Here is a 26854-nt window from a genome sequence, read left to right as displayed (position 1 = left end):
TGAGGAATTCCCCTTCAATTCCTACTTTGTTGAGTGTTTTTATCAGGAATGGATGTTGGATTTTGTCAAATGTTAAAGGTTCTTTTTTTTAAAAAAGAGTTGTTACACACTATTCAGAAAAGGAGGGTGAGAAGGCTGCACAACTTGAAGAATGTGAATTATACATCTAGAAATTGTTGAGTTGGTGTATGTTCTGCTGTGTATATTCTCAACAAAAGAAGAAAATAAATAATTTAAAAAATGTTTCCAGAGAAATATACAGGCAGAAGTGAGTGCTCTTTTCTCAAATTCAGAGTGGAAGAAACATTCACTCTCATATGACTCATAAAAAATAGTCCAGCACTATGCGAAATGATTCCAATTGTGCTCACTGAGTTCCAGCTCCCCTACTCTGTGAGCTCTTAAGGTCAGGGAAGGTATCTTGTAATGTAGCACTTAGTAGATGTTGGCAGAGATATTTAATAAATGTGAGGTGAATGATTGCGTAACAGAATGAAATATCACGTTCACATAAAACTTTAAAGAAAGTCACTTGTATGTGCAGAAATTTTGCCATTTTTAAAAAACTCCAGTTGAATAAACAGCTACCATTTATAAAACAATTATTGCCTATTTTGATTATGTATTATGTAACAAACCACCCCCCAAATTTAGAAGCTTACACTAATAACCATATTATTATCTCTAACAATTTTCTGTGTTTACAGGGGCCAGCTGGGAAATTCTGCTCCATGTGATGTTGACTGCAAAACTCTCCATGAAGTTTCTGCAGTGGGGGCTTCACTGGGCTGGACATCTATGGCGGCTCATTCACATGACTGGCAATGAATGCTTGCTGTTGGTTAGGAGCTTAGTCAGGGCTGTCAACTGGAACATCTACATATGGTCGCTCCATGCTCTGTGGGCTTCTCACAGCATGGCCACTAGCTTCCAAAGTGGAGTGGTTCAAGTATGAGTATTCAAGGGTAGAGGAAACAGAATTGGGCCAACAATTGGCTTAGTGCTATTTCTGCTCCATTCTATTAGTTAAGCAGCCACAGAGCCATTCCAGATTTAAGGAGAGGGAGAATAAACTCCACATCTAAATGGGGAGCATGACAAAGAATTTGTCCATGTTTAATCCACCATATTATTTATATAATAATTGACATAGAAGCATGGAAAGAATGGAACAGAAGAGGTAACTGTAGTGAAAAGATTGCATCAGAGCAGCTAACTATTAATTAAATTGGTTGTACAAAACAGTTAATTAATTCAAAGTCTATACTGAGATGAATATTGTAAGAGAAGTTGCTGAAGAGTCAATAAAAATCATTGAGGGATTATTGGAAGCAAGGGAAGCCTGTTGTTGTGTGCTGTTGAGTTGATTTTGAGTCAGACATAGGTAAATGTCATTGCCATTTTTAAAATTGGGGAAAATATGGAACCATGGCAAAATCAGTGTTTGATACTGAAAAATAGGCAGTACAGGCTGGTATGGTAACTTCAGAAAGTCACTGGGGACTCAGGTGCTTTTTCCAGTTCATTATTCCACCATCTCTTGTCATCATGGTCCAATACAGTGGCGGGAATTGCAACTATCACGCCTACATTTCAGGATGAAAAACCTGGAGAAGGGGAATAGTCCCTTTCATCTTTTAAAGAAGCTTTTTGAAGGCTTTCATACAGACTCTGATTATATTTCATTGGCAAAAACTTAGTCACAGAACCATGCCTAAGCTGTAAAATGTAGTCTTAATTTTGGGTGGCTAAGAATTAGGCATTTTATTACAAAGAAAAAGGGCAGAATGGATTTAAGGGTAGGTAAACTACTAGTGCTTGCTACAGATATTCTTTCACTACAAATATACTCCAGCATGGGTTTTGTAACAAATAATGTCTGAAATGCTAAGGTTTTAGAGCCTGAGATGTTCCTTTTCTCCTCTGGGCTTTCATCAATGGAGTGTTGAAGCTCATTGTGTATCAACCCCATCTTCTGCTCCTCTTTACAGATTCTCTCAGCCTTACCTATCTCCTGGACCCTGGGCCACTATTAGTGCTAATAGCAATCATCTCTCTGTGGTCCTAAGTGGTCCTATTTCTGGAGGCTGAGTCCCAGACTCTTTGGCTCCTCTCACTATTTCCCAACTTCAATACAACCTCAAGGTGTGGGATCTGGTTTTCCCAGTGGCTGTTAGAGAGTTGAGGTGATGCAATAGAGAAGTGCACGTGTATTAACTCCCCATGGGGTCAACTTTGACTTTAGGAAGCTTGGGGGGGAAGTAGATAGAATTCAGCCAGCAGATGTAGCTATAAAACATACACATCAAATCCTGTCTATAAAATAAAGTGTGTTGCCTTGTCCTTGTTTCTGTTTTTCTTCCTGTATTCCCTGTATCCTCTCTAGACATCACCATGTTACTAAGCTGTCCAACTAAGGAAACAGATCATCATCACCACACTTTCATTCGGACCGCCTTAATAGCTGTTTAATCATGCACTGTCTACCAGCCCCAAATCTACTGCTTAGATAAGCCCTTATAATTGCTTGCCAGAATTAATTTCCCTGCCTCCGTTCCTTCCAATCAATTCTCTACACAGCTGCAAGAATTATCTTTCTAAAACCTGAATCTTTTGCTTAGGCTTTTTCAAAGCTTCTCCATAGCTTTCATGATATAAACCAAGCTCTTACTTTTGAAACCAAGGCCCTTTGTGCAATGCTGGAATTAAGGTGAGGCAAATGAGGTGCCCAGTGTGCAAAATCTGTGGCACTTACTCTCATGAGCGTTCAAATACAGGGTTCACAACTGAGAGTGAGTGCCGCCATAAATTTTACTCACTAGGTGCCTCACCAAGAAGCCCTGGGTAGTGCCGTGGTTAAAACATTTGCCTGCTAACCAATAACTTGGCACAAAACCTAACCCAATGTGTTCTAGTTGATTCCAACGCATAGAGACCCTATAGGACAAAGTAGAACTGCCCCATAGGGTTTCCAAGGCATTGATCTCTATGGAAGCAGATTGCCACCATTCTCAGGCAGAATGGCAAGTGAATTCAAACAGCTGACCTTTGGGTGAGCAGCCAAGCTCTTTAGCCACTGTGCCATCAGGGCTTAAAAATGACAGTCTTGGAAACCCTATGGGAGCAATTCTAGCCTGTCTTACAGGGTCACTAGCAATCAAAATCAACTCAATGGCAATGGCTTTGGTTTTGATTAGGTGTCCCTCCCTAGTGGCCCTGCCTTTGTGCTGGCCCCTCCGACTCTCTCTGGTCACATCCCTCATCACATCCCAATTTAAGTCGTCTAACACAGTAGCTGTCTGCAGGTCCCTGACCTCTCCTTGCTCTTCCTGATGCTGCCTTAACCCGTTTTAACATGGGGTTTCAGGACAGACAGTGATAGAGGATCAGAAGCCTAGAGAATATTGGCCTCATGATGAATCCCAGCATCAAGAGAAGAGCAAAGGTGGTATTCTGAGCCTAGCTCAAAGACATTCATTTTGACAAAAGCTTATATATGCAAGACAAAAGTCTCGAAGTCTATTTTTTATTATAGCCATTGCCATAACAACATCATATCTTACAGCATATGGTGGTGGTGGTGTAATTTACTTTAAAATACTTCAGAATAGATAGTATGATATATATTTGTGCATGTTCATTTTAATCTATCCCCTAGGGGTGGATAGTTAACATTTGAAGTACTCTAATTGACGATAGTAATTCCAGGGAAATGAGCTTTTATAAGACTCTAATCAGGAACCAACATTCCCAAAGAAACTACTATAGGCTTTCAAATGCCTTTCAGATCAATACCACAAGCTTTGTTAATTAGCCTAATGTATGTTAGAAATGATTTTTCACTGGTGAAATGAGTGGTATTCGAGCAGTGTGCATTAGCTAGGAGTATTGTTGAGGAAGCCCTGCCCATGCATGATGAGGTACAAGAATCTACTGAGGCCAGCAGCCCTTTAGAATGGCGCTCCAGGCTTAGGATTCCAAACTGATTCCTGTTTCACCAATCAGGCTTGGTTGTCTGATTCTGACTGGATGGTAAATTCAATAGCTTGACTACTGCACATGTATCTCACATGACCGTTTTATGCAGAATGTATGCAGTAGGAGCAGCTAAAGGGTCACCAAGCTGGGACCAGGACAGATGGTATGACCCTTGATGTGTCTCTTTGTGATGACTGCTTATATGAGTGTCAGAATTAGGTCTGATGTCACTTTGAAAACTAAGAAATGCTTAACACAAGCCATGATAGTTTCAGTCACCTCATATGCATACAAAAACTGGACAATGAATAAGGAAGACTGAAGAAGAATTGATGTCTTTGAATTATGGTGTTGGAGAAGAATATTAAATATATTATGGACTGCCAGAAGAAGGAACAAATCTGTGTTGGAAGAAGAGAGGATAGGGGGATTGTCTCATGTCCTTTGGTCATGTTATCAGTGAGGGACTTAATACTTGATAAAGCAGAGCGTCAGTGCAAAAGAGGAAGCCGCTCAATGAGAGGACACAATAGCTGTAATAGTGGGCTCAACCATCGTACTGATTGTGGGGATGGCCCAGCATTGAGCAGTGTTGTGTTCTATTTTACATAGGGGTCACTATGAGTTAGAACGGACTCAACAACATCTAACAACAACAACAACAACCTGATAGTGAGGCTTTGGGGGAGGAGACCTATCGCCCTCATCCATTTCTAACTACTGAAGGATCCTCCTATCCATTGAAAAAAAACCTAAAATGTGTGACTCACCAATTTTCTTAGGCTGGTTTTCAGTGGGTTCTTGACTGGAAGAAAACAGAGGGGTGAACCTACCCATGGTTTTTTTTTGCCCCCATTTGGAGATGCTTGTCTACTTGTCTAAGAGATTTCATTCAGTGATCCTAACATGTTTTGGCCCCTGCCCAAAATAACTGAAATAAAAAATCATACAGCCTTGACAACTGGGATTTCATTTGCTCCCATACAAAATCCATTGTGGTTGAGTCAATTCCAACCCACAGAAACTCTGTAGGAGTGAGTAGGATTGCCCCATAGAGTTCCCAAGACTGTATGTAGTCTTTCTGGACATAGACTGTCACATCTTTCTCCCTCGGAGTGCCTGCTGGGTTTGAACTGACAATCTTTTCGTTAGCAGCTGAGTGTTTATCCACTGTGCCATAAAAGCTCCTTATATAGTGCTTCTCCAATGTTCATCAGTAAAGCTCAGGTACATTAAAAAATGACGTATAGACAAAAGGTGAATGAATGCTCTACCACATTTTCTGTACCTAAGCATAATGGACACAAGCCGTGGTATTTTCAATAACCTCATATGCATGCAAAAGCTGGACGGTGAATAAGGAAGACCGGAGAAGAATTGATGCTTTTGAGTTATGGTGTTGGAGGAGAATATTGAAAGTGTCATGGGCTGCCAAAAGAACCAACAGATCTGTGTTGGAAGAAGTGCAGCCAGAGTGCTCCTTGGAGGCCAAGATGGCCAAACTTCGTCTCTCATATACTTCAGACATATTGTCAGGAGGGACCAGTTGCTGGAGAAGGATATCATGTTTGGTAAGGTGGAGGGTCAGAGAAAAAGAGGAAGCCCCTCAGTGAGATGGATTGGCCAAGTGGCAGCATCAATGGACTCAAGCGTGGCAACAATAGTGAGGCTGGCCCAGGATCTGGCAATCTTTTGTTCTGCTGTGCATAAAGTCGCTATGAGTCTCGGTACCGACTCGATGGCACCTAACAACAACAACAAGCATAACTGAGGAGTCCTGGTGTGATGCTGTAGGCTAAGCACTGGACTGCTAACCATAAGGTTGGTGATTCAAACCCACCAGCCACTCCTTGGAAACCCTGTCCAGGGTTGCTATGAGTCAGAACTGACCCAATGGCACTTAACAACAACGACAAGTGTAACTGAGGAGAAATACTGTATATTCAAATTTTGTCTGAATGAAAGGATATTTCTTGATGTCATATTCATGGATCACTGACTTATTTAAATAGGAAATAAGCAACAAATGGATAAAAAACAATGTATGATTTGAGCTGATAGTTAACATCTTTAATTGTTTAAGCTGTGGCCATATTTTACGAGCAATACATTACAAAAACTAAAAATTCATGATGTAATTATAAAGTGAGAAGATTGGTTGTCATATATTCCTGAGAGAATAAGTTTCATGGATTACTGCCATAATCAAAGACAACCTGAAACCACATGAACAGGATACATTTTAATGATGTATACATAATTGGTATAATGCTGAGTGGTGATTTGGCTTAAATGGTAAACTGTTCACTTAAGTGATGCAATTAGTATTACTTTTATAGTGTTGAATCAATTTTTGTGATTTTCTCTTCTCATTTGGATGCAGATTATAGATCTTGGAGAATTAAGACTGACAGTTTCTCTTTGTCTTTAAATTGCTTCACATGCATATACAAAATGGCACCTACTTCAAACTAAAGCTGAGCTCAAACATACCAACATTTGTCATTCTGTTATTCGTTTTCACTAGCTCTCTAGGGCTCAGGGTTGAAGTTCCCGGTGCTTCCTCAAAGGGGCTTTCATTCTGTCCCACCCCACCTTGAGTCTTAATGCTGTGAGGACTCTGAACCATAGGATGTGGTTCAAAAGCTTGAGTGTGGGGGTGTCAGAAGAGGAAGGGCCACACCTGGGGCTCAGGGGAGTTTTGGAAGAGATGAGAGAATGGAAATATGAGGAGCAGTGGCTCTAAGAGCAACTTAAGTAGGCCCTCTATTCTTCTCACACTTTGTCCGGTCTCTCTCTAAACGATTTCAGTATCCAGTTCAGGGAAAACAGGAAAAGAAACAGGGTATTCAGTGGACTGGCTTGACACCAGACTGTGATGAAAAGCTGTCAAGGTCAAATATTTTATGGCAATATGTTACAGTAGTTGTTTGTGGATAGATTAAATCTCTTAGTAGGCTTTTGGAGATGTCAATTAGTAAAATCCTTTCCTTGTGGTTTTCATGGGACACTTTCTTCATAGGTCCCTGAAAACCAAAAGGGAAGAACATGCTCAACATTTCTCAAGCTGAAAGAACTGAGGAAAAAATTCAGGCCTCAATTTGCAATACTGAAGGAGTCTGTGGGCAAAATATTGAATGATGTAGAAAGCATCAAAAAATAACAATAGCAGAGTTATTGTACCAAAAAGAAACGACCAATATTCAACCATTTTAAGAGGTAACATATGACCAACAGTCATATGAAGGAAGAAGTCCAAGGTGCACTGAAGGCATTGGCAAAGAAAAGACACCACGGAAAAGCTCAATATCATCAGTCAGAACAAGGCCACAACTGACTGTGGAACAGATCATCAATTGCTCATATGCCAGTTCAAGGGGAAGAAAATGAAAACAAGTCCACCAGAGTCAAAGTCCACTCTTGAATATGACCCACCTGAATTTAGAGAGTATCTCAAGAATAGATTGGACACATTGAAAACTGATCACCAAAGACCAGAGGAGGTGTGGGATGACATCAGAGACATTATACCTGAAGAAAGCAAAAGGTCATTAAAAAGATAAAAAAAGAAAGTAAAGATCAAAATGGATGTCAGAAGAGACTCTGAAACTTTCTCTAGAACGTAGAGAAGCTGAAGTGAAAGTAAGACATGATAAAGTAAAAGAGTTGAACAGAAGATTGCAAAAGCCTGCTTGAGAAGACAAAGTAAAGTAAGTATAATAATAAAATGTGCAAAGACCTTGAATCAGAAAATCAAAAGGGAAGAGCATACTTAGCATTTCTCAAGCTGAAAGAACTGAAGAAAAAAAATTCAAGCCTCGAGTTGCAATATCGAAGGGGTCTATGGCAACAATAAGGAGCACTGGTAGCATAGTGGTCACAAGTCGGTCAGCAGTTCGAAACTACCAACCGTTCCATGGCAGAAAGATGAGGCTTTCTGCTCCCATAAAGATTTGCAGCCTTGGAAACCCTAGGTAGGGTCTCTATGAGTCGGAATCGACTCCATGGCACATACCCACCACCATGGGCAAAATATCAGAGGACACAGGAAGAAGATTCAAAAGAAAACGGAAGGAATACGTAGAGTCATTGTACCCAAAAAGATCTGGTGGACATTCAACCATTTCTAGAGGCAGTATATGGTCAAGAACTGATAGTATTAAGGGAAGAAGTCCAAGCTGCCTGATGGCAAGGCTCCATAAGGGACAGAATACCAACTGAAATGTTTCAACAACATTCAACTATGTCAAGAAATTTGGAAGACAAGTACCTTGTCAATCAACTGGAAGAGATCTATATTTGTGCCCACTCCAGAGAAAGGTGACCACCAGAATGCAGAAATCATCAAACAATATCTTAATATCACATACAAGTAAACTTTTGCTAATTAGACAAGGAGCTGCCAGAAATTCAAGTTGGATTCAAAAGAGGAAGTGGAATGAGGGATATCATTGCTGATACCAGATAGATCTTGGGTGAAAGCAGAGCATACTAGAAAGATGCTCATTTGTGTTTTATTGACTATGCAAAAACATTTGACTGCATGATCCATAGCAAATTATGGGTAACATTTCGAAGAATGGGAATTCCGGAACACTTAATTGTGCCCATGTGGAATCTGTTCATAGACCAAGAGCCAGTTATTAGAACAGAACGAGGGGATACTGGATGATTTAAAATCAGGAAAGGTGTGTGTCAGGGTTATATCTTTTCACAACATTTATTATTCAATTTGTATGCTGAGCAGTAATCTGAGAAGCTGGACTATATATAAAGATGAATGTGGCATCAGGATTGGAGGAAGACTCACTAACAACATGCAGGTTGACTTGAAACACTTGTTGATTAAGATCAAAGACTATTGCCTTCAACATGAATTACACCACAACATAAAGAAAACAAAAATCCTTACAACTGGGCCAATAAGTAACATCAAGATAAACAGAGAAAAGATCGATGTTGTCAAGGAACAACTTAATGCATTGGGCAAATCTTCTGCAAAAGACCTCTTTAAAGTGTTGAAAAGCAAATACACCACTTTGAAGACTAAGGTGTGCCTGACCCAAGCTATGGTATTTTCAGTCACCTCATAGACATGCAAAGGCTGGAAAATGAATCAGAAAGACAGAGAATAACTCATGCCTTTGAATTATGATGTTGGTGAAGAATACAGACTGCCAGAAGAATGAACCAAATGATATTGGAAGAAATTCAGCCAGGATGCTCCTTAGAAGTGAGGATGGAAAGACTTTGTCTCAGTTACTTTGGATGTGTTATCAGGAGGAACAAGTCTTTGGAGAAGGACATCATACTTGGTAAAGTACAGGGTCAGTGAAAAAGGGGAAAACCTTCAGTGAGTTGGATTGACATGTGGTTACAACAATGAGCTCAAACACAGGGATGATTTTGAGAATGGTGCCCAACAGGCAGTGTTTTGTTCTGTTCTACATAGGGTCGCTATGAGTTGGAACAGAATTGAGGGCACCTAACACCACCATCAACAACACCAGGCTTTTCTTCCTAGTTCGTGTTAGTGTGGAAGGTCCACTGAAACCTACCCACCATGGGTAGGGTATAATTAATTTGCAACTGAATGAGTTTTGAGAAATACATTTTCATAATGTTCTTAAATCTTTTGGAGAAAAGGCTGCACCTACACAGGTACCTGAAATAAGTTAAACTAATGCAGGTAACTGTTACATTTTGATATTGGAGATGGAAATATCATCGAGGACAGATGGCTGGCCACCCAAGCTAGGGTTCAGTAGACTGGAAAGATCATCAAGAGTCTTTGCATGTTAAAACTTAGTAATTATAGGTTCAGAAAATTGATATAGTGTGACCAAGAGTAGCCAAGTTCAAGAGCCTGGCTTCTGCTATTCGTATCAGTATAAGCCTAAAGTGAAATCACAATAAAAAACTCATAATTAGACACACACACAAAAATTGCATCCTCTAAGTGATCTTTCTCTTTTGGTTAAACTACATTTTTTTTTTTTTTAAATCCAAAAGGCTAATTGGAGAACAAGGAACAGAGCAGGTGCAACAAGAAGTGAAGAGCCGAGGGGCAGAGGAGGGGTCAGTTGTATGAGTGTCACGGCAAGTGTCAAAACAAAGGAAATTTAGTCTCTCACAGCCTGTAGGCCAGAAATACACAATCAGTTTCATCAATGTGCTGGTATGGTCATACCGTTTCTGGATGCTCTAGGGGAGAATTTGTTCCTTGCCTCTTCTAGCTGAATGCTGGCATTTCTTGGCTTGTGACCACATCATGCTTATCTCTCTGCCTCTGTCTTCACAGTACCCTCTGCTCTCTGTGTGTCAAATCTCCCTATTATAAGGATACATGTGTTGGGCTTTAAGGCTCTATCTAATAACCCAGGAAAATCTTCCTATTTTTAAGATCTTTAACTCATTCACAGTGGCAAAGTCAATTGTGCTAGGCAAGGTAACACTCACAGGTTCCAGGGATTAGGACAAGAACATCATAGCTACACTCATAGCAAGCCTGTATGAGGTTTCTAAGGAGTGGCTGGTGAGCTTGAATGGTTCGTTGACCTTACTGTTTGAACTAATTTTTCAGTCCAGCGCACTAACCCACAACACCATACCAGGACTCCTCAGCCTCCTATAAGGCACATGTTTTGCATGGGGTGGAATGCCCATTTTGACTGTTCAGAGCCCCTTTCACCCCTGGATGTTTATAAAGACACCGATTGATTACTTTCTGAATCTCCTTTTCCTGCTATTAAAATGTTCATTTAAACAGAGTACAAGTCAATCAGCTGTTTTTAGTTAGTTAGTTAGTTCTAGTGTTGTGATTACAAGTTGGGCTGCTAACCTCAGGGTCGACAGTTTGAAACTATCAGCTGTTTCGCGGGAGAAAGATGAGGCTTTCCGCTCCCATAAAGATTTACAGCCTCCCCTGTACAGGGTCGTTATGAGTCAGAACCGACTCCACGGCACACAACCACCAACGATTACCAGTCATATTTCAGAATGTCTACTTGAGACTACTTTCGAAAGTCTTTTTGATGGGATGTGGGTGTCCTTAAATATTTTCAGCCACGAGTTTAAAGACAATATATGAGTTATTTTGAAGGATGCCATTCACATCTGTTAATTATCCTTATTCCTGTTCTGTTGTTGCTGTTAGGTGCCATCGAGTCGGTACCGACCCATAGCAACCTTATGCACAGCAGAACGAAACACTGCCCGATCCTGGGCCAGAAGAACCTAAATGTCACCCTCCATATATTAACTTGGAGCCCTGATGTGGCTCTGTGGGTTAATGCGCTGGACTTGAAAGTCGGCTTGAACTGCTAGGTCAGCGGTTCAAGCTCAACAGTCGCTCCACGGAAACCCTATACAGGGTCACTATGGGTCGAAACTGATTCAACAGCACTTAACAACAAAATCAAACATATTGACTGCAGCAGGTAGGTACTCGGCAGTCATTCCCATTCATCCTACCTCCTTATTCTTCTTGCCCCTCCCTCCCCCCACCACACACACCACAGAACACATACCACACCCAACATGAGTTTCTTATGTTTCTGGGTTCTTTTGACTTGTTTAGATTTTGTCAGGATTGAAATAATCCCTAGGTTGCTTGGTGCTTTCAGGCAGCTTTGAATTAGTTAGGACTGAGCTCTGGTAGCGTAGTGGTTACGAATCGGGCTGTGAACCTTAAGGCCAGCAGTTCGAAATTACCAGCTGCTCTGCGGGAGAAAGATGAGGCGTTCTGCTCCCGTAAAGATTTACAGCTTTGGAAACCCTGTACAGGGTCGCTATGGGTCGGCACCGACTCGACGGCACTTAACAACAACACTGACACTGTAAGGAGCTCTGGTAGCATAGTGGTTACGAATCGGGCTGCGAACCACAAGGTCAACAATTCGAAATTCCCAGCTGTTCCGCGGGAGAAAGATGAGGCTTTCTACTCCCGTAAAGATTTACAGCCTCGGAAACCCTGTACAAGGTCACTATGAGTCGGAACCGACTCCACGGCACATAACAACAAGAACAACAACTGACGTTGTAGGATAAGCACTGGACTGTTAACTATAACTGAAAGGCTGGCAGTTCAGACCTACCAGTTGCTATTCAGAAACCCTGTACAGGGTCACTATGAGTCGGAACCAACTTCACAGCACTTAGCAACACCACCACCACCAGTGTGTGGCGGAGCCCTGGATGGTACAGTGGGTGAAGTTTGGGGCTGCTAACCTAAAGGTTGGCGGTTCAACCCTACCAGCTAGAAATCTAAAGATATCTAGCCTCAGACACCCTATGGAACCGGTCTACTTTGTTCTATTGTTGTTGTTAAGTGCCGTCGAGTCGGTTCCGACCCATAGCGACCCTGTACAGCGTTTCCGAGGGTGTAAATCTTTACGGGAGTAGAAAGCCTTATCTTTCTCCCGCGGAGCAGCTGGTAGTTTCGAACCGCTGACCTTAAGGTTCGCAGCCCGATTCGTAACCATTACGCTACCAGAACTTTGTTCTATAGGGGTGCTATAAGTTGGAATTGACTAGATTGACTTTGTTCTATAGGGGTGCTATAAGTTGGAATTGGCTGTAGGGGGGACCTAAATATGAGAAGGCGCCCTGGTGGTCCGATGGCTAAGCACTCAGCTGCTAACCGAAATGTCAGTGGCTTAAATCCACCAGGCACTTTGCTGGAGAAAATGTGGCATTCCGCTCCTGTAGCGATTACAGCATTGGACACCCCGGGGAACAGTTCTACCTTGTCTTACAGGGTCATTAAGAGTTAGAATTGGCTTGGCAGTAATGGGGTTCACTTGTTAGGTCCTAATTTTGTCCTACCAAGCATAGAACATTTAAGATACCTATGATCTGGGGCAGCTTTCAGAAAAATGTAAACAATTCTGTTGGCAGGCATGATTGCCATGAGGAGGCTGTAAGCACCTGTTCAAAAAAAGAGTAGAAACTGGAATTCACAGATTTGACAAGCTCTTCATGCTCCAAGCATAAAAGTCTGTGTTAAACACATTTTGATTAAACACTGTTTTACTGTTACTGTTTAACGAAGACAATATCTAATTTCACTCTGACTGTGGACTATGTATATACTTCTTGGAACTCGTGCCTCCCTTTATCTATCTAGGGAAGATCTGGGTCAATATTTAACATGTAAACACATAGCTCAGGCTCACGGGTGACCACTTCTGATCATCAGGTCACGGTTGAGTGCAGCATATCCACCCCACAGAGGTCGGAGGGCTGTGTATTAGTTTCTGGTGATTGAGGGACTTGTGCAAATATTGTCTCTCTTGTTCCCCAATATTTTCTATATAAAGTAAATGACTTCAATCATATTCAGTTTACTTTAGAATGCCTAGTTGTTGTTAGGTGCCGATGAGTTGATTTGTAATCATAATGATCTCATAGAACTGCCTCAGAGTAGTCTTCGAGACTGTAATATTTATGAAAGCACATCACCAGGTCTTTCTCCCTTGGAGTGGCTGGTGGGCTCATTTAGCAGTCCAGTGCTTAACTAATGTACCACCTGGATTCCTTAATAGTGCTTTACCTGTTAATAAAAAACAAGTTACAGAGGAAAGTATATCTGATACTATTTTATTGCTTAAAATATTAATGTTAGCTTCTCATGATGCACAGAATAACAGGATAACTCATTTTCTCTCCACCACCTGCCCCAGGAAGCCTCTCCAATCTTATCATCACTAACCACTTGCTATTATTATGAAAGGATCCCTGAATATGCTTCATTCATTTCTACCTCCTTCTCTCCTTCCTTCCTTTGTTCTTTTCTTCCTTCTTCCCTCCCTCCCTCTCTCTTCTCTTCCTCCCTTCCTCCTTCCTTTGTCTCCCTTCCCTCTCTGTCCCCTGCATAAGTAGCAAGTAGAAACCTGTAGGCAATTTTCCAGACTCTTGCTTTGTCAACTTTTCTCATATCCCAGTGTTCAAAGAAAGCCATGTGACTAAGTTCAGAATCAGAATTAGAATTGGGGCTGTGGGGTGGGAGGCACTGCAAAGTTACATGGCAAAGGGTGAGAATACAGAGAGGTTGAGGAATTGAGGCCACTTTCAAAACGGATCCCACTTACCTAAGACCCCAGCTCAGGTATCAACTCTTCTGTGAAACATTTTCTCCCTTTTTCAGACCCATGCCCATTTTCACCCTCTGTGATTCTCCAGTGCACAGCCCATCAACATTAACATTCTCTATGGGTACTCTTAAGGAGCCCTGTTGGCATAGTGGGTTACACACTGGGCCATTAACCTACAAGGTCAGCAATTGGAATCCACCACCTACTCCATGGGAGAAAGATGAGGCTTTCCGCTCCCCTAAAGATTTACAGCCTCAGAAACCCTATGCAGGGTCGCTATGTTGTTGTTTTGTTAGGTGCCGTCAAGTCGAGTTGGTTCTGACACATAGTAACTCTATGCACAACAGAACGAAACACTACCCGGTCCTCCTGCATTGTTACACTTGAGTCCACTGCTGCTGCCACTGTGCCAATCTGTCTGGTTGGGGTTTTCCTCTTTTTCATGGATCCTCCACTTTGCCAAGCATGATGCTCTTCTCCAGGGACTGTTCCATCCTGATAACATGCTCGAAGTATGAGAGATGAAGTCTGGCCATCCTGGCTTCTAAGGAGAATTTTGGCTGTATTTCTTTCAACACATTTCTTTGTTCTTCTGGCAGTCCATGGTATTTTTAATATTTGTCTCCAACACCGTAACTCAGCTGCATCAATTCTTTTAAGATCTTCCTTATTCATTGCCCAACTTTTGCATGCATATGATGTTATTGAAAATACCATGGCTTGGGTCCGGCGCACCTTAGTCCTCAAATGGACATCTTTGCTCTTGAACACTTTAAAGAGGTCTTGTGCAGCAGATTTGTCAAATGCAATATGTCCTTTGATTTCTTGACTGCTAATTACATGAGTGCTGATGGTTGAGCTCAGCAAAATGAAGTCTTAGACAACTTCAATCTTTTCTCCATTGTTTCACCTTGGCTTCCCTTGGGGGTTGTTGTTGTTAAGTGCTGTCAAGTTGGTTCTGACCCATAGCGACACTGTATAGGGTTTCCGAGGAGCAGCTAGTGGGTTTGAACTGCCAACCTTGAGGTTTGCAGTCCAGTGCTGATCCTACAGCGCCACACCATGAGTCCCACTGGGGAGGGGGGTGGCATGCTGTGGAGTCAGTTCCCACTTGACTCATAGCAACCCACAACAGGGTTCCCAAGGCTGTAAATCTTTATGGAAGCAGAAAGCCTATCTTTCTCCCACGGAACAACTGGTAGTTTCGAACTGCTGTCTTTAAGGTTAGCAGCCCAACTGGTAACCACTATGCTACCAGAGTAGGGACCATATCTTATACTACATTTCTATTACCCAGAGCACCTAGCACAGGGCCAGGCACACAGAGGGCATTTACTAAAGTCTAATTCATTGAGTTCAGAAGTTTCATGGACTCATGGGAAGCAGGGTCTCAGACTACTCTGAGCCTTGGCACCTGCACTCCCTACTTCACTCAGGCGCGGCACCCAGTTATTTCCTGCCAGCAGGGCCTTGACCAGCTCCAGGGGGATTGACACTTGCGTCAGAGAATGCCAGACAAGCCCTGGAGCTGAACAGGAAATTGCTCCTGTGTGTACACACCTCTTTGCTCTTGTTGTGTTCTCAGCTCTCACAGAGTCTCTAACCACTTCCCTTGAACTTCGGGTCATACGCCAACCTCATCTGTCTTGTGGTTGTGGTCCTCCTCAGTTCAGGCCACTCAGCTCATTCCTTTTTGTCTCACTGTGGTCTTCCTATCTCTGCTAACTGTAGAAGTCCTAAGACCTAGCCTTGGTTTCCCTCATTGACCTACCTGCATTTCACACTCCACAGCTAGAAGGTTGGAGAGGAGGAAGGAGGCAGTTGTTGTGAGAAAAACATTCTGGGTCTCTCTGCTTCTCAAAGTGAGGTCCATGGATCAGCAGGTTGAGCCTTGCCTGGGAGTTTGTTAAAAATGCAGAATCTAAGATGTCACCCCAGACTGACTCAACCAGGCCACTAAATGCCCAGTCAAGTGTGAGAAAAACCAGTGTCTGGTGACAGCCCTGCAGTTTCCCAGCTCTGTGTCTTGGGAAAGTAACTTTGTTTCTTCATTTTCTCACTTGTCAATTGAGGGAGTTGGACAAACTTGCCATCTCCCTAACATAAAATTCCAAGTGTTTCATTATGCTTGAGGTCAATTCAGGTTACTTTGTTATTTCATCAGATAAATAAAGCAGTGTGGGACGTGGCAGAAGATTACATTTTGTACAAAATCAAGAACTTCAAGAACTTGAAGGAACTTTATTGAACATCTCTTGCTAAGATGTTCTTAGCAAGAACATCTGTTGCTAAGATGTTCTTAGCAAGAACATCTCTTGCTAAGACGTTCTTAGCAAGAACATCTCTTGCTGAGCTGTCAAGCCTTGCTAAGAATTTCCATGTCCTGTTGCCTGGACTCTTACTACATGAAGTGTGATCCCTGGACATGTAGTATCACTATTACCTGGAAGCTTGTGGGAAATGCAGGTTCTTGGAACCTGTCCCAGACCTGCTGAGCCAGAATATGCATTTACTATGATCCGCAGGTGATTCATATGCACAGTCCAGTTTGAGGAGTGCTGGACTAAATGATATGGTCACTAGGAACATTTGAAGAGAAACGAGTCCCCGAACAGAAGCAGCATTTCCCAAGCAGTAAAATTGTTGGCTCTGGAAGTGAAGAAACCTGAATTTGACTCTCTGCTTACCACTTAGAGCCTTGTAATTTTGAGGAACTGACTTACCCTCTCTGAGCTTTAGTTTTCTCATCTGTGAAATGTGTAAAGTACTTATCATGGTGTCTGGAACTTGGGAAAGACTTGGTAAATATTAGCATTGAAAGCCCAGGTTTGACAGTAAGCAAGACTGTCTGAATTTATAATCCTGGCTCCTCCACTTACTCGCTGTGTGACTTTAACCTCTCTGTGGCCCCAAGGTTCTCATCTGTAAAATGTAAATAGCAATAAGGTTATGATAACCCAATTCCATGGGTTAATATTTGTAAAACATTGAGAAATGGCCTTGGTTTATCATAATCTTGGTGAATGGAGGTGATCCATGTGTATACAACTATTTTTTAACCCTTTTAATACTCTGTGGGAAATGTATCACCCACCAACATTTTCAGTCTCTCAGGTTTCTTGGGAAGCTGCTATCCCAGTTGTAATACCTACTACTTCTTGGAAAGGACATGTATAACTGCGTGAATCTGAAGAAATGGGCCTCATTCTGCCAATCTAACCACCAGCGTCAACTTGGAACATACATGCCAAGGTAAGTAAAAATGTAGCTACAAAAATCATAGAAACCTTTGTTACCCAAATATATCAATTAAAGCTATTGTTTCTCAACATTTCCTCAATCTAGGTCTCTATACTTCTGAAGGTGGTATTTCCATCTCTCTAACCCTTCCCCAAAGAATTCTATGCTGTCCAATTTACACCAGGTCAAAGCGTCAGATTTGGTATTCTCAAGGGACTCAAATCAAATCAAATCTTTCAAAAGTTCTTTGCATTTAGGGAACAAAAAGGAAGTCTGAAGGGGAACGAGAAGGGCTGCAGGGTGACTAGAGTAAGGTTTCCCAACGAAATTCTCTTAGGACAGCCCTTTAAAACCTTAAAGAATGAGCAGGTGCTTTATCGTGTTGGGAAAACTTCCTTTCTTGGTGCAATTTCCTTGGCCCGTTTCTCAACAATGCAGTTTTCAGTTTTCTGAAAATTCCTTCCTAACGATCCCCTGTGATTGTCCTGTGGCCTTCAAGGAAATGTATCAAGATTACCCCTTTGGGGAAGTGCCACCAGGGCCTCTTTTCTATCGGTTGTAGTCTTTAATGAATGGTCTCCAGGCCACCAGCATTGGTATTATGTAGGAACTGGCTAGAGTTGCAAAGGCTTGGATCCCACATACCCCAGACCTGCTAAATCAGAAACTCTGGGGGTGGCACCCAGCAATCTGTTTTATCAAGCCCCCCAGGTGATTCTATGCACATTTCAGTTTGAAAAACATTGCCGTAGAGGACAAGTTAGTTGACATTCATATTGATGTTTTAATAAAACACGCACTTTGGTTATAAGAACCACAAGCTTTCATCAGCATCAGTCATGAACAATTTAGTGCCATTCCGCTTGGTTATTTTCATGCTGAGTTGGTACAGAATTTTATCAAGTGATAAGCTTCACTGTACAGATAAGGTATGAAGGAATTTTCAGCAAAGGAGATCAGAAATGAAGTTTCCTTTATGATGCGCATAGAACTATAAACTCTGTGGATGGGAATTCCAGGTTTAAATATTTCAATTGTAGTGCTGTTGCTAGGTATCCCTGAGTGGGCTCTGACTCATAGCAACCCTATGCATAACAGAACAAGATACTTCCCTGTTTTGCACCAGTCTCACAATTATTATGTTTGAGCCGATCGATCGTTGCAGCTACAGTATCAATTGATCCTGCTGGGGGGGGGAAGGTCTTGCTGATTTTTGTTGACCTTCTACTTTACCAAGCATGATCTCCTTCTTCAGACACTGGATCCTTCTGATAACATATCCAAAGTATGCGAGACAAAGTCTTGCCGTATTCACTTCTGTCTTCCAAGACAGATTTGTTTGCTCTAGCAATCCAATGTACTTTCATTATTTTTTGTCATTACCATAATTCAAATACATTGATTCTTCTCCTATCTGCCATGTTCATTATCTATCTTTTACACATATATATAATATATATATATTGTTGTTGTTAAGTGCTATCGAGTCGGTTCCGACCCATAGCGACCCTGTATAGGGTTTCTGAGGAGCATCTGATGAGCTTGAACTGCCGACCTTGCAGTTCAAATGGCTTTGCAGTCTGGCACATTAACCCACAGCGCCACACCAGGCAGGACTACATATACATATATGAGATAAGTAAAAATACCATGACTTGGATTAGGTGCACCTTAGTTCTTAAAGTGACATCTTTGTTCTTTAACACTTTAAAGAGATCATTTTGTAGCAGATTTGCCCAATGCAGTGTGTTCTTTGATTTCTTGACTACTGCTTCCATGAGCACTGATTGTAGACACAAGTAAAATGAAATCCTTGACAACTTCAGCCCTTTCTCTGTTTATCATGATATCGTTTTATTGACCCAGTTGTAAGGATTTTTGCTTTCTTTACATTGAATTGTAATCCATACTGAAACCTGCATTCTTTGATCTGTAAGTGCTTCAAGTCCTCTTCGTTTTCAGCAAGCAAGGTTGTGTCATCTGCACATGACAGATTATTAATGAGTCTTCCTCCAATTCTGATGCCATGTTCTTCTTCATACACTCCAACTTCTTGGCAGCTTCCTGTTGATGTACTGCTGCAACAATTTTTTAAATTATCTTCAGCAGAATTTTTCTAGTGTATGATAATTTCCATGTACCATAGGGTCACCTTTCTTTGGTATTGGCACAAACACGGATCTCTTCCAGTCGGCTGGTCAGTTAGCTAACTTCCAAATTTCTTGGCACAGTCTAGTGAGTGATTTCAGTGCTGCATCAGTTTGTTGAGACATTTCTATTGGTATTCCATCAATTCCTGGAGCCTTGTTTTTCACTAATGCCATCATTGCAGTTTGGGTTTCTTCTGTCAATATCATTAATTCTTGATTATATACTGTCTTCTGAAATGTTTAAACATTGATCAGTTCTTTTGGTACAGCGACTCTGTGTATTCCTTCCAGCTTCTTTGATGCTTCCTGCATCATTCAATATTTTGCTCATAGAATCCTTCAATATTGGAAGTCAAGCCTTGTATTTTTTTCTTTAGTTCTTTCAGCTTGAGGGATGCTGAGTATGTTCTTCTTTTTTGGTTTTCTAGCTCCAGGTCTTTGCATATTTCATTTAAATACTTTACTTTGTGATCTAGAGCTGTCCTTTGAAATGTTCTGTTCAGCTATTTTACTTTCTTTCTTCCATTTGCTTTAGCTATTCCATGTTCAAGAGCACATATCTCATCTGATTTTAGAGATCATCATAAGAACAAATATGATGAATTAGACACTAATGACTGAAGACCAGAAGAGTTGTGGGATGCCATCATACAGGAAGAAAGCAAAAGGTCATTAAGAAGACAAGAAAGAAGGAAAAGACCAAAATGGATGCCAGAAGAAACTCTGAAACTTGCTTGCCAGCATAGACATGCTAAAGCAAATGGAAGAAATGAGGAGGTAAAACAGATGAATAGACGATTCCAAAGGTCAGCTTGAGAAGATAAAGTCAAATACCATAATGAAATGTGCAAAGATCTGGAGTTAGAAAACCAAAAGGAAAGAACACGCTCAGCATTTCCAAGATAAGGGAACTGAAGAAAAAATTTAAGCCTCGACTTCCAATACTGAAGGATTCTATGGGCAAAGTGTGCTAGACCGCAAAGTTAGTTTGAAATGTAAGGTTGGTGGTTCAAGCTCAACAGCTGCTCCGCAGAAACCCTATGCAGGGTCGCTATAGGTTAGAACTTACTCAATGGCACTGAACAACAACCACAACATGGGAAAAATATTGAATGATGCAGAAAGAAAAGATGGAAGGAATACAGAGTCACTGTACCAAAATGAAAGGGTCAATATTCAACCATTTCAAGAAGTAACATAATCAAGAGCCAATGATACTGAAGGAAGAAGTCCAAAGTTCACTGAAGGCATTGGCAATGAGCAAAGCTCTGGGAATTGATGGAATACAAATTGAAATCTTTCAACAGACCGATGCAGCACTGAAGGAACTCACTCATCTGTGCCAAGACATTTGGAAAGCAGCTACCTGACCAACTGACTGGAAGAGATTCATGTTTGTGCCCAACAGAATGTGGAAACATTGGACAATATCATTAATATCACATGCAAATAAAATTTTGCTAAAGATAATTTAAAAATGGCTGCAACAGTACATTGACAGGGAACTGCCAGAGGTTCAAGCCAGATTCAGAAGAGGACATGGAATGAGGGATATCATTGCTGATGTCAGATGGATCTTGGCTGAAATCGGAAAATATCAGAAAGACGTTTACCTATGCTTTATTGACTACGCAAAGGGTTTTGATTGTGTAGATCATGACAAGCTATGGATAACGTTGCAGAGAATGAGTATTCCAAAACACTTTAATTGTGCTCGTGAGGAACCTGTACATAGACCAAGAGACAGTTGTTCAAAAAGAACAAGGGAAAACCTTTAAATCAGGAAGGTGTATGCCAAAGTTGTATTCTTTTACCATACTTATTCAATCTGTATGCTGAGTAAATAATTAAAGACTGGATTATATGAAGAAAAACATGGCATCAGGATTGAAGGAAGACTCATTGATAATCTGTGATATGCAGATGATACAACCTTGCTTGCTGAAAGTGAAGAAGACTTAAAATATTTACTGATGAAGAGCAAAGACTACAGCCTTCAGTATGGATTGCACCTCAAAGTAAAGAAAACAAAAATCCTCACCACTGAACCAATAAATAACATCCATATAAATGGAGAAAAGATTGAAGTTGTCAAACACTTCATTTTGCTTGAATCAACCATCAGCATTCATGGAAATAACAGTCAAGAAATCAAATGATGTATTGCACTGGGTAAACATGCAGTACAAGACCTCTTTTAAAGTGTTGAAGAGCAAAGATGTCAGTTTGAGGACTAAGGTGTAGCTGACCCAAGCCATGGTATTTTCAATAACCTGACATGCATGTGAAAGTTGGACAACGAATAAAGAAGACTGTAGAAGAATTTATGTATTTGAGTTATTGTGTTGGAGGACACTATTGAAAGTACCATGAACTTTCAGAAGAACAAACAAATCTGTGTTGGGAGAAGTACACCCAGAATGCTCCTTAGAAGCCAAGATGGCCAGATGTCGTCTCTCATAGTTAGGCCATATTATCATCATGGTTGGCAAACTGGAGGGTCAGCAAAAAAGAGGAAGAAAGACCCAGTGAGATGAATTGGCACAGTGGCAGCAGCAATGAGCTCAAGCGTAGCAACATTTGTGAGGTTGGCACAACAAATGCGTGATATAAAATTGTGTGGAGGGCAATGTTTTGTTCTGTTGTGCTGTTGTGCGTAAGGTTACTATGAGTAAGTACCAACTCGACGTCACCTAACTGCAAGAACAAATGTTCAAGAGCAAGTTACAGAGTCTCTTCAGATGTCTACTGTGATCTTTACTTTCTTTTAAACAACGTTTTGCTTTCTTCCTTTATGATGTTGTTGATGTCATCCCACAACTCCTCGGGTCTTCAATCATTAGTGCTCAGTGTGTCAAGTCTGTTCTTGAAATGGTCTCTAAATTCAGGTGGGATTATACTTTGGCTCTTGAGGACTTGTTTTAAGTTTCTTCAGCTTCAGCCTGAACTTGCATGTGAAAATTGATGGTGTGTTCCATAGTTGGCCCCGACTTTGTTTTGACAGTATGACAAACACACAAATGAGTGGAGGAAACTAGTAGGGCTATGTAATGGACCACTTAAATAATGAAATCCAGCAGAGGTGAATATTTTCATCAAATCTTAGGGAAACGATAAATAAGGGCAGGTTGTAAAAAATGGGGGATTTCAACAATGCACAGATAGATTGTTGGGAGGCAGCTGCATGGTAAGGAAAAAAGAGCATGGAATTGAGTCCAATTCCATTTTTCCACGCATCCAAATTTCAGGAAGACTTGGAACTTCTGAGCTTCATTTTCTTCATAAAATAGAGATGGTAATAGCTACCTTACAGGTTTATTTGACAGAAGGGAGAAAATTCACTGTTGCTAAACATGCAAAAAACTGAGCTCAATCTCTGGCAATAGTGGGAGTCAACAATACCATCTTTCTTTTTCTTTTTATCTAAATAATGTGTAGAGAGAAGTTTGTTAGTAATGATGCTTTATTCTTTCTTAAAGCAAATTGTTTTAAAACTTATAGGAGTCCTGGTATGTTGCTGCAGGAGGATAATGCACTGGGCTGAAAGGTCAGCAGTTCAAACCCAAAAGTCACTCCTTGGAAACCCTATACAGGGTCACTATGAGTAGGAACTGACTCGATGATACTTAACAAGAACATTAATAATTTGGTTCTGACTTCCTTGAAAATCTGTATTTTGTTTTATTCTGTTCTCATGATGCCAGTTTACATCAAGTTATATAATTATTGTTTCACTTGGTGTTTATCATCAATCTTTTTGTGTTTTCCTTTATTGTTGTTCCACCGTTTTTACAAATGTATTTTGTCCTTTAAATACTCTGATTTGGTGTATTTTCTTCTTTTTTTGATTTTCCTTGAATTAAATATTCTTGACATCTTACTTCTGAGGAACTGAGGAAAACAATCAGAATCTATTATTTCAGGGATGTTTCCACCATGGAAGGAACTATGGGCTCTTACTGAGGTGTCACACTGCTGAGAGTAATCACACATGTTTCTACTGTGTGTGTGTGTGCACGCATGTGCTTGTTGGGGCAGTAGGGGAGTTGTATTTGCTCAAATTCTGGCTCCTGCTTTTCTTCCCACCTAGCTCTGCTCTAGCAATGTGTGTGTAGCATCCCTCTCCACCTTCTTGTCTGAAATGTTTCCAGCACTTTCACTTCATCAAGAAGGCAACTACTCCTTTGACTGATGAAAGACACCTTTCCTCAGAGTGGGGTAAGATGGTGTCACAGAAGGGCTTGGGGAAGAAGTTCAAGTTCAATAAAATCTACTTGGCCTTCTGAGGAATCTGAGCCAATTAGGGGGGTGGCAACCCAGAAGTCATTCTCCTTGGCCCTCTTCTTTGCCCTACTTCCTATTTGGCTTTTGTCTAGAGTTTAGGTAGAGTTGGCACATACTTTGGGGACACTAGATTATTGTTCATTAATTTTTTTCCCTTGTGGCAAGGAGGTAAGGGAAGAGAAAGTCTGAAATTAAAGTGCCCCATGGTTGCCCCATGGGTGCTATCTGTCCCTGTTCTAGTGCAGGCATGCTACTTTGGAGTTGAGTATCATTCAGAGGTCAGCCAGTGTTCAGAAGGCACACCAGTTATTTAAACAGAGAGAACTGAATACAAAGACACTGGTATAAAGTTGTTAGCTAGGCACTTGAAAGGGAAAAAAGAGCACTCTAAGAAATCATGAGGTATTTACTAGAGGAGGCAGCTCCCATCCTTGGGAATGAAGGAATAAAGACAAAAGATTGGAAAGATGAAGAGCTACAAACTTAGAGGAGGGTCCTATGATGTTGTGGAGAAGGTGCTGTCTCCAAGCTTCGAAGAGTGGCTTGTGGGGTCTGAATAGAGGGTACACTCCTGGCAGAGCCTAATAGGAAGCAACTGGCAAAGTACAAATATGGTTTGCAGAGTCCCAGCCCAGCATTACTGAACAGAGAATAAGAGGGTGAATTTGGAGGTGAGAGACAGTAGATTATTAATAACCCAACAGTAACTTCATAAAAGGCAAAAGTCCTTTTCTACAATTGAGCAGGTGCTAGGATAGAATTTCTCAACTTTATTGTGCCTAAGGTGCAGTAATGGAGTCCTGCTGTGACACTGTGGGATAAAGCACTGGACTGAAAGCTCGGTTTGAATCATAAGGTCAGCATTTCAAACTCACCAGCTGCTTCTTGAAAACCCTGTACAGGGTTGCTATGAGTTGGAACCAACTTGACAGCATTTAACAACAATAAGGCGCAAAAGGTCTGGGGTAGGGCCTGAGATCTTGCATTTATAAGTTCCCAGGGAATGTTACTTAAGATTTTAGGAGACCTTGAAAAACCCATTGCCTGTGCCTTACTGTTGGTATGGAAAGCACTCCCTCATCCTGGGGCACGTGGCTTGCCTTCCTTTCCTGGGTTTGTTACTCTGGACCTTTCTCATTTCTTTCCTCCATATCAAAATTTCCAGGACTTTACTAACTGATAAGGACTTAGGATGGTCTGGTTTCTTCTAAGTGCTGTTGACATTTTAACTAGAGTCTTTTCATGTTTTCACTTACATAGGAATACAGGGAGTGGAAGTGGGGAAAGGCAACAATGAAGAAATGGGCTGAGTTCAACCATGTTCCATAGACTCCTGTTGACCTCGAGATGAGAGAGAGAAGAGGAAGGGCTGGTTGGTCCTACATGTGGTGAGACCTGGGGACACCTGAGCCTATGGACAAGGACATAGCCACAGAGGGCTAAAGCTGAGAGTGAAGCATCCAGCTTATATGAAGGGAGTGGAGATGCACAAGAACACCTAAACTTGCAGATAGTACCCATTTGACCTAGCCTCAATGGCTTGATAATCAGAACTCAACTAGAGGAAGATAAAAAAGGAAATAATTTTTGATAAAGGAAACTAGGGCAAATTCTACAATTTGATGAACTTTACCTATGCTTATGGCTGTTGTTGTTGTTGTTGTTGTAAAGTGCAGTCGAGTCAGTTCTGACCCATTGTGACCCTGTAAGGGTTTCCAAGGAGCAGCTGGTAATGCAGTTCAAACGGCTCTGCAATCTGACACATTAACCATACTTATGGATGTAGTAGCTCAAAATACTAACAGAGAGGGAAGGAGTCTTCAAGTATCAATTCTATCCCCTCTGTACACAGGGTAGATAGGGACGAGCAACTTAAACATTGGCTACCTAAAATGAGGGGGCGATAAAGGCACGACGTGATTGGCTTACAAGGTTTCAAGAGGCAGTTTCCTTTCAGAGTGTGTGGGGGAAGGTAGAATCCCCACTGAATAGTTTTCATCTTGTCTAGACAGGTTTGGTGAAAGAAGATAGGGATAAGATTCTTATGATTCAATAGTGAGTAATTGTTATCATGACTAATTGTGACTGTCACAACTGTAAAGGTAGAAGTTTTGTAACAAAAATGGGGGAGTAGTTAATCTTACAGTCCAGAAACAAAGGACCCTAGGACCTTCAAGGGAGAAGAGCACAAGTGGAATGCAGGACCTTATCCAGAGAAGCAGCAACACCAGAGATGGAGGCAGAGATGGGGACATGGAGAGAGGGAGCAGCTGAGGACTCTAGATTCATGGAAAGAGAGGGAGTGAGAGCTGGTGGCCAGGTGGCAGACTTGCAGAATGTGCCCTTTGGTGGTGTAAATTATTATATATGTCTGAGTGTTTTAAAAAAAAAAAGAGCTAAAATGAATAGAGAGAAATATTGTTAACTGATGGTACATGGAGGGGATTATAATCATTATAATGAAACAAAATACATGATTTGTTGAATGTAAAACTGATGATCTGCCCTGTAAACTTTCATTCAGTTCACACACACACACACACACAAAGGAATACAGGGAAGGAGGTCTATTGCAGACACTGGCAAGCAAGCCAGCAAGCCAGCTGAGGAGACCTTCCTGAGCAAGCCTTTGGGCTTACATAAGGTTGTTGCTCCTGACAGCTCTCGGACAGCTGCCATTTTGTGATAGTCCAAAAAAAAAAAAAAAAAAGCAGCTGTCTTTGAATAGATTCTGGCTGGGCAGTTCAGTTCAAATAGAATTGTGCTTCAGAAGGTTTTCAATGGCTGATTTGTTGACAGACAATTGCCAGACCTTTCTTCAATCCAAGTGCGTTACTATTAACACCACCTAGGACTCCTTGTGACAGCCTTTATTGTTTTTGCTGTTAAGTGCTGTCAAGTCAGTTACAACTCATATAACCCTGTATAGGGTTTCGAAGGAGCAAGTGATGGGTTTGAACTGCCCAGTCCAGTGATTATCCTATAGTGCCATACCATGACCATGATGTTTACTCTCCAGTTTTCTATTTAAGAGGTGAGGAAGAATCCCAAACACACAAGTCATCTCCACACAGCCTCTCAGTAACCACATACACATTTTTCTAAGGG

This window comes from Chrysochloris asiatica, unplaced genomic scaffold, assembly GCF_000296735.1.
Source record: "Chrysochloris asiatica unplaced genomic scaffold, ChrAsi1.0 scaffold00018, whole genome shotgun sequence".
NCBI lineage: Eukaryota > Metazoa > Chordata > Mammalia > Afrosoricida > Chrysochloridae > Chrysochloris > Chrysochloris asiatica.
The sequence above is the reverse complement of the archived record's forward strand: the minus strand, read 5'-3'. Positions refer to the sequence as shown.